Below are 12,533 nucleotides of genomic sequence, written 5' to 3'. Positions count from 1 at the left end.
GCTTCACCTAAGCACCACGAGAATATGACCGGGGGTGTAAACTGTGGAGGGGGGGGGGCGCCGCACACGACTAACAATTGATGTTGTGTGTTCTAGGCGCCCCCCTCCTCATATATATAGGTGGGAGGGAGAGGCGAGAGGCAACGGGCACCCCAAGTGGGGCCGAATCCCACTTGGGCTCCTGCCCTAGTTCGCCCCCCCTTCCTTGTATAGGCGCCAGGGGAAGGATGGGGGAGGTGCCCCCCTTTCCTTTCTCCCCTGAGGAGAGGACGGAAGGAGGGACTTGCCCTCCCCCTTTCCTTTCCCTAGGGCAGGCCGGCATGGTGGAGGGGCGCACCGGCCCCTTGTGGGCCGGTCTGACCCTCCCTTGGCCCATTAAGCCCATATCTTTGCCGCGGGTGCCCGGAACCCCTTCCGGTGACCCTATATGTACCTGATACCCTCCGGAACACTACCGGTGTCCGAATACCATCGTCCTATATATCAATCTTTACCTCTCGACCATTTCGAAACTCCTCATCATGTCCGTGATCTCATCCAGGACTCGAAACAACATTCAGTCACCAAATCACATAACTCATATAATACTAAATCGTCATCGAACGTTAAGCGTGCGGACCCTATGGGTTCGAGAACTATGTATACATGATCGAGACACCTCTCTGGTCAATAACCAATAGCAGAACCTGGATGCTCATATTGGCTCCTACATATTCTACGAAGATCTTTATCGGTCGAACCATTATGACAACATACGTTATTCCCTTTGTCATCGGTATGTTACTTGCCCGAGATTCGATCATCGGTATCCACATACCTAGTTCAATCTCGTTACCAGCAAATCTCTTTACTCGTTCCGTAATACATCATCTTGTAACTAACTCATTAGTCACTTTGCTTGCAAGGCTTCTTATGATGCGCATTACCGAGAGGGCTCAGAGATACCTCTCCGATACTCGGAGTGACAAATCCTAATCTCGATCTATGCCAACCCAACAAACACCTTCGGAGATACCTGTAGAGCATCTTTATAATCACCCAGTTACGTTGTGACGTTTGATAGCACACAAGGTATTCCTCCGGTATCCAGGAGTTGCATAATCTCATAGTCGAAGGAATATGTATTTGACATGAAGAAAGGAATAGCAATAAAACTGAACGATCAATATGCTAAGCTAACGGATGGGTCTTGTCCATCACATCATTCTCCTAATGATGTGATCCCGTTCATCAAATGACAACACATGTCTATGGTTAGGAAACTTAACCATCTTTGATTAACGAGCTAGTCTAGTAGAGGCTTACTAGGGACACGGAGTTTTGTCTATGTATCCACACATGTATCAAGTTCCGGTTAATACAATTCTAGCATGAATAATAAACATTTATCATGATATAAGGAAATATAAAATAACAACTTTATTATTGCCTCTAGGGCATATTTCTTTCAGTATCCCACTTGCACCAGAGTCAGTAATCTAGTTCACATCGACATGTGATTTAACACCAATAGTTCACATCTTTATGTGATTAACACCCATAGTTCACATCGCCATGTGACCAACACCCAAAGGGTTTACTAGAGTCAATAATCTAGTTCACATCGCTATGTGATTAACAACCAAAGACTACTAAGGTGTGATCATGTTTTGCTTGTGAGAGAAGTTTAGTCAACGGGTCTGCCACATTCAGATTCGTATGTATTTTGGAAATTTCTATGTCTACAATGCTCTGCATGGAGCTACTCTAGCTAATTGCTCCCAAGTTCAATACATGTCTAGATTGAGACTTAGAGTCATCTAGATCACTGTCAAAGCTTGCATCGACGTAACTCTTTACAACGAACTCCTTATCACCTCCATAACCGAGAAACATTTCCTTAGTCCTCTTTAAGGTAACTAAGGATAATTTTGACCGCTGTCCAGTGATCTACTCCTGGATCACTATTGTACCCCCTTGCCAAACTCATGGCAAGGTACACAATAGGTCTGGTACACAACATGGCATACTTTATAGAACGTATGGCTGAGGCATAGGGAATGACTTTCATTCTCTCTCTATCTTATGCCGTGGTCGGGTTTTGAGTCTTACTCAACTTCATACCTTACAATACAGGCAAGAACTCCTTCTTTGACTGATCCATTTTGAACTCCTTCAAAATCTTGTCAAGGTATGTACTCATTGAAAGTCTTATCAAGCGTCTTGATCTATCTCTATAGATCTTGATGCCCAATATGTAAGCAGCTTCACCGAGGTCTTTCATTGAAAAGTTCTTATTCAAATATCCTTTTATGCTATCCAGAAATTCTACATCATTTCCAATCAACAATATGTTATCCACATATAATATCAGAAATACTACAGAGCTCCCAGTCACTTTCTTGTAAATACAAGCTTCACCATAAGTCTGTATAAAACTATATGCTTTGATCACCTTATAAAAGCGTATATTCCAACTCTGAGATGCTTGCACCAGTCCATAGATCGCTGGAGTTTGCACACTTTGTTAGCACCTTTAGGATCGACAAAACCTTTTTGGTTGCATCATATACGATTCTTCTTTAAGAAATCCATTAAGGAATGCAATTTTGACATCCATTTGCAAGATTTCATAAAATGCGGCAATTGCTAACATGATTCGGACAGACTTAAGCATCGCTACAGGTGAGAAAGTCTCATGATAGTCAACTCCTTGAACTTGTCGAAAACCTTTTGCGACAAGTCAAGCTTTGTAGATAGTAACACTACCATCAGTGTCTGTCTTCCTCTTGAAGATCCATTTATTCTCAATGGCTTGCCGATCATTGGGCAAGTCCACCAAAGTCCATACTTTGTTCTCATACATGGATCCTATCTCAGATTTCATGGCCTCAAGCCATATGTCGGAATCTGGGCTCATCATAGCTTCTTCATAGTTCGTACGTTCGCCATAACATGACTTCCAGGACAGGATTACCATACCACTCTGGTGCGGAACATGCTCTGTTCGACCTACGAGGTCCAGTAGTAACTTGATCCGAAGTTTCATAATCATCATCATTAGCTTCTTCTCTAGTTGGTGTAGGCATCACGGGAACGGATTTCACTATGTGCTACTTTCCAATTCGAGAGAAGGTACAATTACCTCATCAAGTTCTACTTTCCTCCCACTCACTTCTTTCAAGAGAAACTCCTTCTCTAGAAAGGTTCCATTCTCGGCAACAAAGATCTTGCCTTCGGATCTATGGTAGAAGGTGTACTCAATTGTTTACTTAGAGTATCCTATGAAGATGCACTTCTCCGATTTGGGTTCGAGCGTATCAGGCTGAAGCCTTTTGACATAAGTGTCGCAACCCCAAACTTTAAGAAACGACCGCTTAGGTTTCTTGCCAAACCATGGTTCATATGGTGTCATCTCAACGGATTTAGACGGTGCCCTATTTAACGTGAATGCAGCTGTCTCTAATGCATAACCCCAAAACGATAGTGGTAAATCGGTAAGAGACATCATAGATCACACCATATCTAATAAAGTACGGTTACGACGTTCGGACACACCATTATTCTGTGGTTTTTCAGGTGATGTGAGTTGTGAAACTATTCCATATTATTTTAAATGAAGGCCAAACTCGCAACTCAAATATTCACCTCCACGATCAGATAGTAGAAACTTTATTTTCTTATTACTATGATTCTCCACTTCACTCTGATTTTTTTGAACTTTTCAAATGTTTCAGACTTGTGTTTCATTAAGTAGATATACCCATATCTGCTCAAATCATCTGTGAAGGTCAGGAAATAATGATACCCGCCGCGTGCCTCAACACTCATCGGACTGCATACATCGGTATGTATTATTTCCCATAAGTTATTGGCTCGCTCCATTGTTCCGGAGAACGGAGTTTTAGTCATCTTGCCCATGAGGCATGGTTCGCAAGTATCAAATGATTCATAATCAAGTGATTCCAAAAGCCCATCTGCATGGAGTTTCTTCATGCGCTTTACACCAATATGACCTAAACGATAGTGCCACAAATATGTTGCACTATCATTATCAACTTTGCATCTTTTGGCATCAATATTATGAATATGTGTATCACTACGATCGAGATTCAATAAACCATTTACATTGGGTGTATGACCATAGAAGGTTTTATTCATGTAAACAGAACAACAATTATTCTCTGATTTAAATGAATAACCGTATCGCAATAAACATGATCCAATCATATTCATGCTCAACGCAAAAACAAAATAACATTTATTTAGGTCCATCACTAATCCCGAAGGTAGAGGGAGTGTGCGATGGTGATCTTATCAACCTTGGAATCACTTCCCACACACATCGTCACCTCGCCCTTAACTACTCTCTGTTCATTTTGCAACTCATGTTTTGAGTTACTAATCTTAGCAACTGAACCGGTATCAAATACCCCGGGGTTACTATGAACACTAGTAAAGTACACATCAATAACATGTATATCAAATATCCCTTTGTTCACTTTGCCATCCTTCTTATCAGCCAAGTATTTGGGGTAGTTCCGCTTCTAGTGACCATTCCCTTTGAAGTAGAAGCACTTAGTTTCAGGCTTAGGTCTAGCTTTGGGCTTCTTCACGGGAGTGGCAACTTGCTTGTCATTCTTCTTGAAGTTCCCTTTTATTTCCTTTGCCCCTTTTTTTGAAACTAGTGGTCTTGTTAACCATCAACACTTGATGCTCTTTCTTGATTTCTACCTTCGCTGATTTCAGCATCGCGAAGAGCTCGGGAATCTTTTCTGTTATCCCTTGCACATTATAGTTCATGACGAAGTTTAATAGCTTGGTTATAGTGACTAGAGAACTCTGTCAATCATTATCTTATCTGGAAGATTAACTCCCACTTGATTCAAGTGATTTTAGTACCCAGACATTCTGAGGACATGCTCACTAGTTGAGCCATTCTCCTCCATCTTGTAGGCGAAGTACTTGTCAGAGGTCCCATACCTCTCAACACGGGCATGAGTCTGAAATACCAATTTCAGCTCTTGGAACATCTCATATGCTCCGTGGCGTTCAAAAGGTTTTTGAAGTTCCGGTTCTAAGCCGTAAGGCATGGTGCACTAAACTATCAAGTAGTCATCATATCGAGCTTGCAAAACATTCATAACGTCTGTATCTGCTCTTGCAACAGGTTTGTCACCTAGCGGTGCATCAAGGACATAATTCTTCTGTGCAGCAACGAGGATAATCCTCAGATCATGGACCCAGTCCGCATCATTGCTACTATCATCTTTCAAATTTTCTCTAGGAACATATCAAAAATATATAGGAGCTATATTGCGAGCTATTGATCTACAACATAGATATGCAAATACTATCAGGACTAAGTTCATGATAAATTAAGTTCAATTAATCAAATTACTTAAGAACTCCCACTTAGATAGACATCCCTCAAGTCATCTAAATGATACGTGATCCAAATCAACTAAACCATGTCCAATCATCACGTGAGATGGAGTAGTCATCAATGGTGAACATCTCTATGTTGATCATATCTACTATATGATTCACATTCGACCTTTCGGTCTCCAGTGTTCCGAGCCATGTGTGTACATGCCAGGCTCGTCAAGTTCAAACCGAGTATTCCGCATGTGCAAAACTGTCTTGCACCCGTTGTATGTGAACGTAGCGTCTATCACACCCGATCATCACGTGGTGTCTCAACACGACGAACTTCCGCAACAGTGCATACTCAAGGAGAACACTTATACCTTGAAATTTTAGTTAAGGCATCATCTTATAATGCTACCGCCGTACTAAGCAAAATAAGATGCATAAAAGATAAACATCACATGCAATCAAAATATGTGACATGATATGGCCATCATCATCTTGTGCTTTTGATCTCCATCTCCAAAGCATCGTCATGATCTCCATCATCAGCAGCTTGACACCTTGATCTCCATCGTAGCGTCGTGGTTGTCTCGCCAACTATTGCTTCTACAACTATCACTAATGCATAGTGATTAAGTAAAGCAATTACATGGCATTTGCATTTCATATAATAAAGAGACAACCATAAGGCTCCTGCCGGTTGCCGATAACTTTTACAAAACATGATCATCTCATATGATAATGTATATCACATCATGTCTTGACCATATCACATCAGAACATGCCCTGCAAAAACAAGTTAGGCGTCCTCTGCTTTGTTGTTGCAAGTTTTACATGGTTGCTACGGGCTTCTAGCAAGAACCGTTCTTACCTACGCGTCAAAACCACAGCGTTGATTTATCAAGTTTGCTGTTTTAACCTTCAACAAGGACCGGCCGCAGTCAAAATCGATTCAACTAAAGTAGGAGAAATAGACACCCGCCAGCCACCTTTATGCAAAACTAGTTGCATGTCTGTCGGTGGAACCGGTCTCATGAACGTGGTCATGTAAGGTTGGTCCGGGCCACTTCATCCAACAATACCGTCGAATCAAAATAAGACATTGGTGGTAAGCAGTATGACGATCACCGCCCACAACTCTTTGTGTTCTACTCGTGCATATCATCTACGCATAGACCTGGTTCTGATGCCACTATTGGGAAATGTAGCATGCAATTTCAAAAAAATTCCTACGCTCACGTAAGATCTATCTAGGAGATGCATAGCAACGAGAGGGGGAGAGTGTGTCTATGTACCCTCGTAGACTGAAAGTGGAAGCGTTTGACAACGCGGTTGATGTAGTCGAGCTTCTTCTAGCTCCGACCGATCAAGCACTGAACGTACGACACCTCCGAGTTCTGCACACGTTCAGTGCGATGACGTCCCTCGCCTTCTTGATCCAGCAAGGTGTCGAGTGATACGTCTCCAACGTATCTATAATTTTTTATTGTTCCATGCTATTATATTATCTGTTTTGGATGTTTATGGGCTTTATTATGCACTTTTATATTATTTTTGGGACTAACCTATTAACCCAGAGCCCAGTGCCAGTTTCTATTTTTTTCCCTTGTTTCAGTGTTTCGCAGAAAAGGAATATCAAACGGAGTCCAAACGGAATGAAACCTTCGGAAAAGTTATTTTTGGAAAGAAAGCAACACGGGAGACTTGGAGTGCACGTCAGGAAAGCAACGAGGGAGGCACGAGGCAGGGGGGCGCGCCCACCCCCTGGGCGCGCCATCCACCCTCGTGGGCCCCTCGTGGCTCCCCTGACGCATTTCTTCCTCCTATATATACCAATATACCGTAAAACCATCGGGGGACAGAATAGATCGGGAGTTCCGCCGCCGCAAGCCTCTGTAGCCACCAAAAACCAATCGGGACCCTGTTCCGGCACCCTGCCGGAGGGGGGAACCCTCACCGGTGGCCATCTTCATCATCCCGACGCTCTCCATGACGAGGAGGGAGTAGTTCACCCTCGGGGCTGAGGGTATGTACCAGTAGCTATGTGTTTGATCTCTCTCTCTCTCGTGTTCTTGAGGTGGTACGATCTTGATGTATCGCGAGCTTTGCTATTATAGTTGGATCTTATGATGTTTCTCCCCCCTCTACTCTCTTGTAATGGATTGAGTTTTCCCTTTGAAGTTATCTTATCGGACTGAGTCTTTAAGGATTTGAGAACACTTGATGTATGTCTTGCATGTGCTTATCTGTGGTGACAATGGGATATCACGTGATTCACTTGATGTATGTTTTGGTGATCAACTTGCGGGTTCCACTCGTGAACTTATGCATAGGGGTTGGCACACGTTTTCGTCTTGACTCTCCGGTAGAAACTTTGGGGCACTCTTTGAAGTTCTTTGTGTTGGTTGAATAGATGAATCTGAGATTGTGTGATGCATATCGTATAATCATACCCACGGATACTTGAGGTGACATTGGAGTATCTAGGAGACATTAGGGTTTTGGTTGATTTGTGTCTTAAGGTGTTATTCTAGTACGAACTCTATGATAGATTGAACGGAAAGAATAGCTTCGTGTTATTTTACTACGGACTCTTGAATAGATCGATCAGAAAGGATAACTTTGAGGTGGATTCGTACCCTACCATAATCTCTTCGTTTGTTCTCCGCTATTAGTGACTCTTTGTTGCATGTTGAGGGATAGTTATATGATCCAAGTATGTTATTATTGTTGAGAGAACTTGCACTAGTGAAAGTATGAACCCTAGGCCTTGTTTCCTAGCATTGCAATACCGTTTACGCTCACTTTTATCATTAGTTACCTTGCTGTTTTTATATTTTCAGATTACAAAAACCTATATCTACCATCCATATTGCACTTGTATCACCATCTCTTCGCCGAACTAGTGCACCTATACAATTTACCATTGTATTGGGTGTGTTGGGGACACAAGAGACTCTTTGTTATTTGGTTGCAGGGTTGTTTGAGAGAGACCATCTTTAACCTACGCCTCCCACGGATTGATAAACCTTAGGTCATCCACTTGAGGGAAATTTGCTACTGTCCTACAAACCTTTGCACTTGGAGGCCCAACAACGTCTACAAGAAGAAGGTTGTGTAGTAGACATCATCGAGGAAATAGATGAGTTCCGTCAGCACGACGGTGTGGTGACGGTGATGGTGAACTGATCCGCGCCGGGTTTTGCCTAAGCACCGCGAGAATATGATCGGGGGCACCACACATGGCTAACAATTGATGTTGTGTATTCTAGGCGCCCCTCCTCATATATATAGGTGGGAGGGAGAGAGGAGAGGCCAGGGGGCGGCCCAAGTGGGGCCAAATCCCACTTGGGCTCCTGCCCTTGTTCGCCCCCCCTTCTTGTATAGGCACCAGGGGAAGGAAGGGGGAGGTGGCGCCCCCCCTTCCTTTCTCCCTTGAGGAGGGGAAGGAAGAAGGGACTTGCCCTCCCAAGGGGCGCACCAGCCCCTTGTTGGTTGGTGTGTCCCTCCCTTGGCCCATTAAGCGCATATCTTTGTCGGGGGTGCCCGGAACCCCTTCCGGTGACCCTATATGTACCCAGTACCCTCCGGAACACTACCGGTGTCCGAATACCATCGTCCTATATATCAATCTTTACCTCTCGACCATTTCGAGACTCCTTTTCATGTCCGTGATCTCATCTAGGACTCCGAACAACATTCGGTCACCAAATCACATAGCTCATATAATATTAAACCGTCATCGAACGTTAAGCGTGCGGACCCTACAGGTTCGAGAACTATGTAGACATGACCGAGACACCTCTCCGGTCAATAATCAATAGCGGAACCTGGATGCTCATATTGGCTCCTACATATTCTATGAAGATCTTTATCGGTCGAACCGTTATGACAACATACGTTATTCCCTTTGTCATCGGTATGTTTTATCCACATAACTAGTTCAATATCGTTACCGGCAAGTCTCTTTACTCGTTCCGTAATACATCATCTTGTAACTAACTCATTAGTCACTTTGCTTGCAAGGCTTCTTATGATGTGCATTACTGAGAGGGCTCAGAGATACCTCTCCGATACTCGGAGTGACAAATCCTAATCTCGATCTATGCCAACCCAACAAACACCTTCGGAGATGCCTGTAGAGCATATTTATAATCACCTAGTTATGTTGTGACCTTTGATAGCACACAAGGTATTACGCCGGTATCCGGGAGTTGCATAATCTCATAGTCGAAGGAATATGTATTTGACATGAAGAAAGCAATAGCAATAAAACTGAACGATCAATATGCTAAGATAACGAATGGGTATTGTCCATCACATCTTCTCCTAATGATGTGATCCCGTTCATCAAATGACAACACATGTCTATGATTAGGAAACTTAACCATCTTTGATTAACGAGCTAGTCTAGTAGAGGCTTACTAGGGACACGGTGTTCTGTCTATGTATCCACACATGTATCAAGTTTCTGGTTAATACAATTCTAGAATGAATAATAAACATTTATCATGATATAAGGAAATATAAAATAACAACTTTATTATTGCCTCTAGGGCATATTTCCTTAAAAAACTACATAAGCACTAAGTTGGCTCTTTATGGTTGATGTTGCCGAGACCTTTGTGGTTCAGAACTCCATGAACGAGGAGTAGGATAACACCAATTGTCCAAATCACAGTAAGACATCATTGATCCCCTCCCCCCCCCCAAACTTTGCATTTCCTTACTCTACTCTTTACTTTCCTGCAATGCCTCGCTTCTGCACATTATTTTCTCATAGACTTGCTTGTTAATATCCTGCAGCAACCTCGCTAGTGTAGCCTACATGCTATCAACATAAAAAGTAGCAGAAAATTTCATTAGAGACCAACAACTCAGACTATGAATCATGAACAAGAGAACATGCAAAAGCGAACAAGAAATGCAAAAAGGAATATATCAACAAACACTCGCTGAGATTTCGCTTCCATTCAAGGTGATGAGGGATAGCGCATGTGAATGGATTTGACCGCCATTGCAAGTGTCTGTAAGTTTTGGGCATATTTAACAACTGTGTGTGTGTGTGTGTGTGTGAGAGAGAGAGAGAGAGAGAGAGATGGGGGTCATGAACTTCATGTCCACCGAGGAATGTTGTTCGGAGGATGGAAGGAGTGGTGTGCCCGCGATTGAGAAGAACAAGTGGGAGAAATGACTCGGTTCGAGAGAAATGAAGTGTCTGGAAAAACAATTGGTTCTAGCTATGGGACATTACTTGGAATTTCAATTTGATTCGGAATAGTCAAGTGATTCTAGGCGACAGCGAAACAACTGGAATCAAGAATTCTATCCCAATTCTCTAATTTGAGGGCCAAGCTTCCATACGCACATTTTCTTTATGTTGAAACACTACATATCCACTAAGTGGGCTATTTGTGGGCGTTGCTACCGAGATCTTTGTGGTAAAACCTCCATTAACGAGGAGTAGGATAACGCCAACTATCCGAACCTCAGTAAAACACCCTACTCTAGTCTTTACTTTCACGCAGTGTCGTGCTTCCACTCATTATCTTGTCATAGACATGCTTGTTAGTATCCTTGAGCAACCTTTAGTGTAGCCTAAAAACTAATAACCTAAAAATTTGAGTAGAAAATTTCATTGAAGAGCAACAACTCAGACTGTGAATCCTGATCAAGAGAGGGAAAACCCAAAAAATAACCGCAAAAAGGATAAGATTTTAGCAAAGATTTGCTCAGATATGGCTGTTCTGGGTAGGCGGTGAGGGTGAGTGCAAGTGAATGGATTGGACCGTCATTACAAGTGTCTTTCAGTTGTGGACGCATTAACAAGAGAGAGAGAGAGATATGGTCATGAACTTCGTGCCCACCGAGGATCGTGTGGAGGGTGAAAGGAGTGGGTATCTGCGTTTGGGAAGAATATAGGGATTATATGACTCAAATCCAGACAAATGAAGTGCCGGAGCAAAGAAATGGTTCTTGCCATGGGACTTCACGTCTCACGTGGAATTTGAATTTGCTTCAGAATCATCAAATGAATTCTAGGTGGCAGGTAAATAACTAGAATCCAAGATTTCAATTCTAAATCTCTAGTTCCAGGGCCAATTTCCCACATGCACATTCCTTCCTTTTCTTTTTTTGCTGTTGTTGAGAAACTCCATATGCACATTCTCACGGTTGTCATGTACTCAACCTTGAAGCCCATTGTTTCCTTTACCGAAAAAGGCTTTTGCCCTGTTTTATATATAAAGCAAACCGCCCGAGCCAAGCATCCAACAAGATTCACAAACACACACACGCAAGGTCCAGAAACACACATAGTATCAAATGGGGTTAATGCTGAGGGCACAACTCTGTTTCCTTTCAAGCCTTTCAACTAATCAATGCGACATCCTAGGCCAGCTTTTGCTAAAACTCGAGCAGTTTCTTGAACCAGAGGCGGTCGACATACAAGAAAAGGAGAAAGGGAAAACCCAAAAAAGAACCGCAGAAAGGGTAAGATTTTTAGCAAAGATTTGCTCGGATATGGCTGTTCTGTGAAGGCGGTGAGGGTTAGTGCACCAGAATGGATTGGACCGTCATTACAAGTGTCTTTCAGTTGTGGATGCATTAACGCGCGCGCGCGCGCGAGAGAGAGAGAGAGAGAGAGAGAGAGAGAGAGAGAGAGAGAGAGAGATGATGGTCATGAACTTCGTGATCACCGAGGATCGTGTGGAGGGTGAAAGGAGTGGATATCTGCGTTGGGGAAGAACATAGGGATTAGATGACTCAATTCCAGACAAATGAAGTGCCAGAGCAAAGAATTGGTTCTTGCCATGGGACGTCACGTGGAATTTGAATTTGCTTTGGAATCATCAAATGAATTCTAGGTGGCAGGTAAACAACTAAAATCCAAGATTTCGATTCCAAATCTCTAGTTCCAGGGCCAATTTCCCACATGCACATTCCTTTTCTTTTTTTCCGTTGTTGAGAAACTCCATATGCACATTTTCACGGTTGTCATCTACTCTACCTTGAAGCTCTTTGTTTTCTTTTAAGCCTTTCAATCAATCAATGCGACCTAGATAGGGCAACTTTTGCTAAAACTCGAGCAGTTTCTTGAACCGGAGGCGAAGGACATACAAGAAAAGGAAAAAAAAGAAAAGGTTTAGCTACAAGAGACACACAAACATGTTGGTCGATTG

This window comes from Aegilops tauschii, chromosome 7, assembly GCF_002575655.3.
Source record: "Aegilops tauschii subsp. strangulata cultivar AL8/78 chromosome 7, Aet v6.0, whole genome shotgun sequence".
NCBI classification, from domain to species: Eukaryota; Viridiplantae; Streptophyta; class Magnoliopsida; order Poales; family Poaceae; genus Aegilops; species Aegilops tauschii.
The sequence above is the reverse complement of the archived record's forward strand: the minus strand, read 5'-3'. Positions refer to the sequence as shown.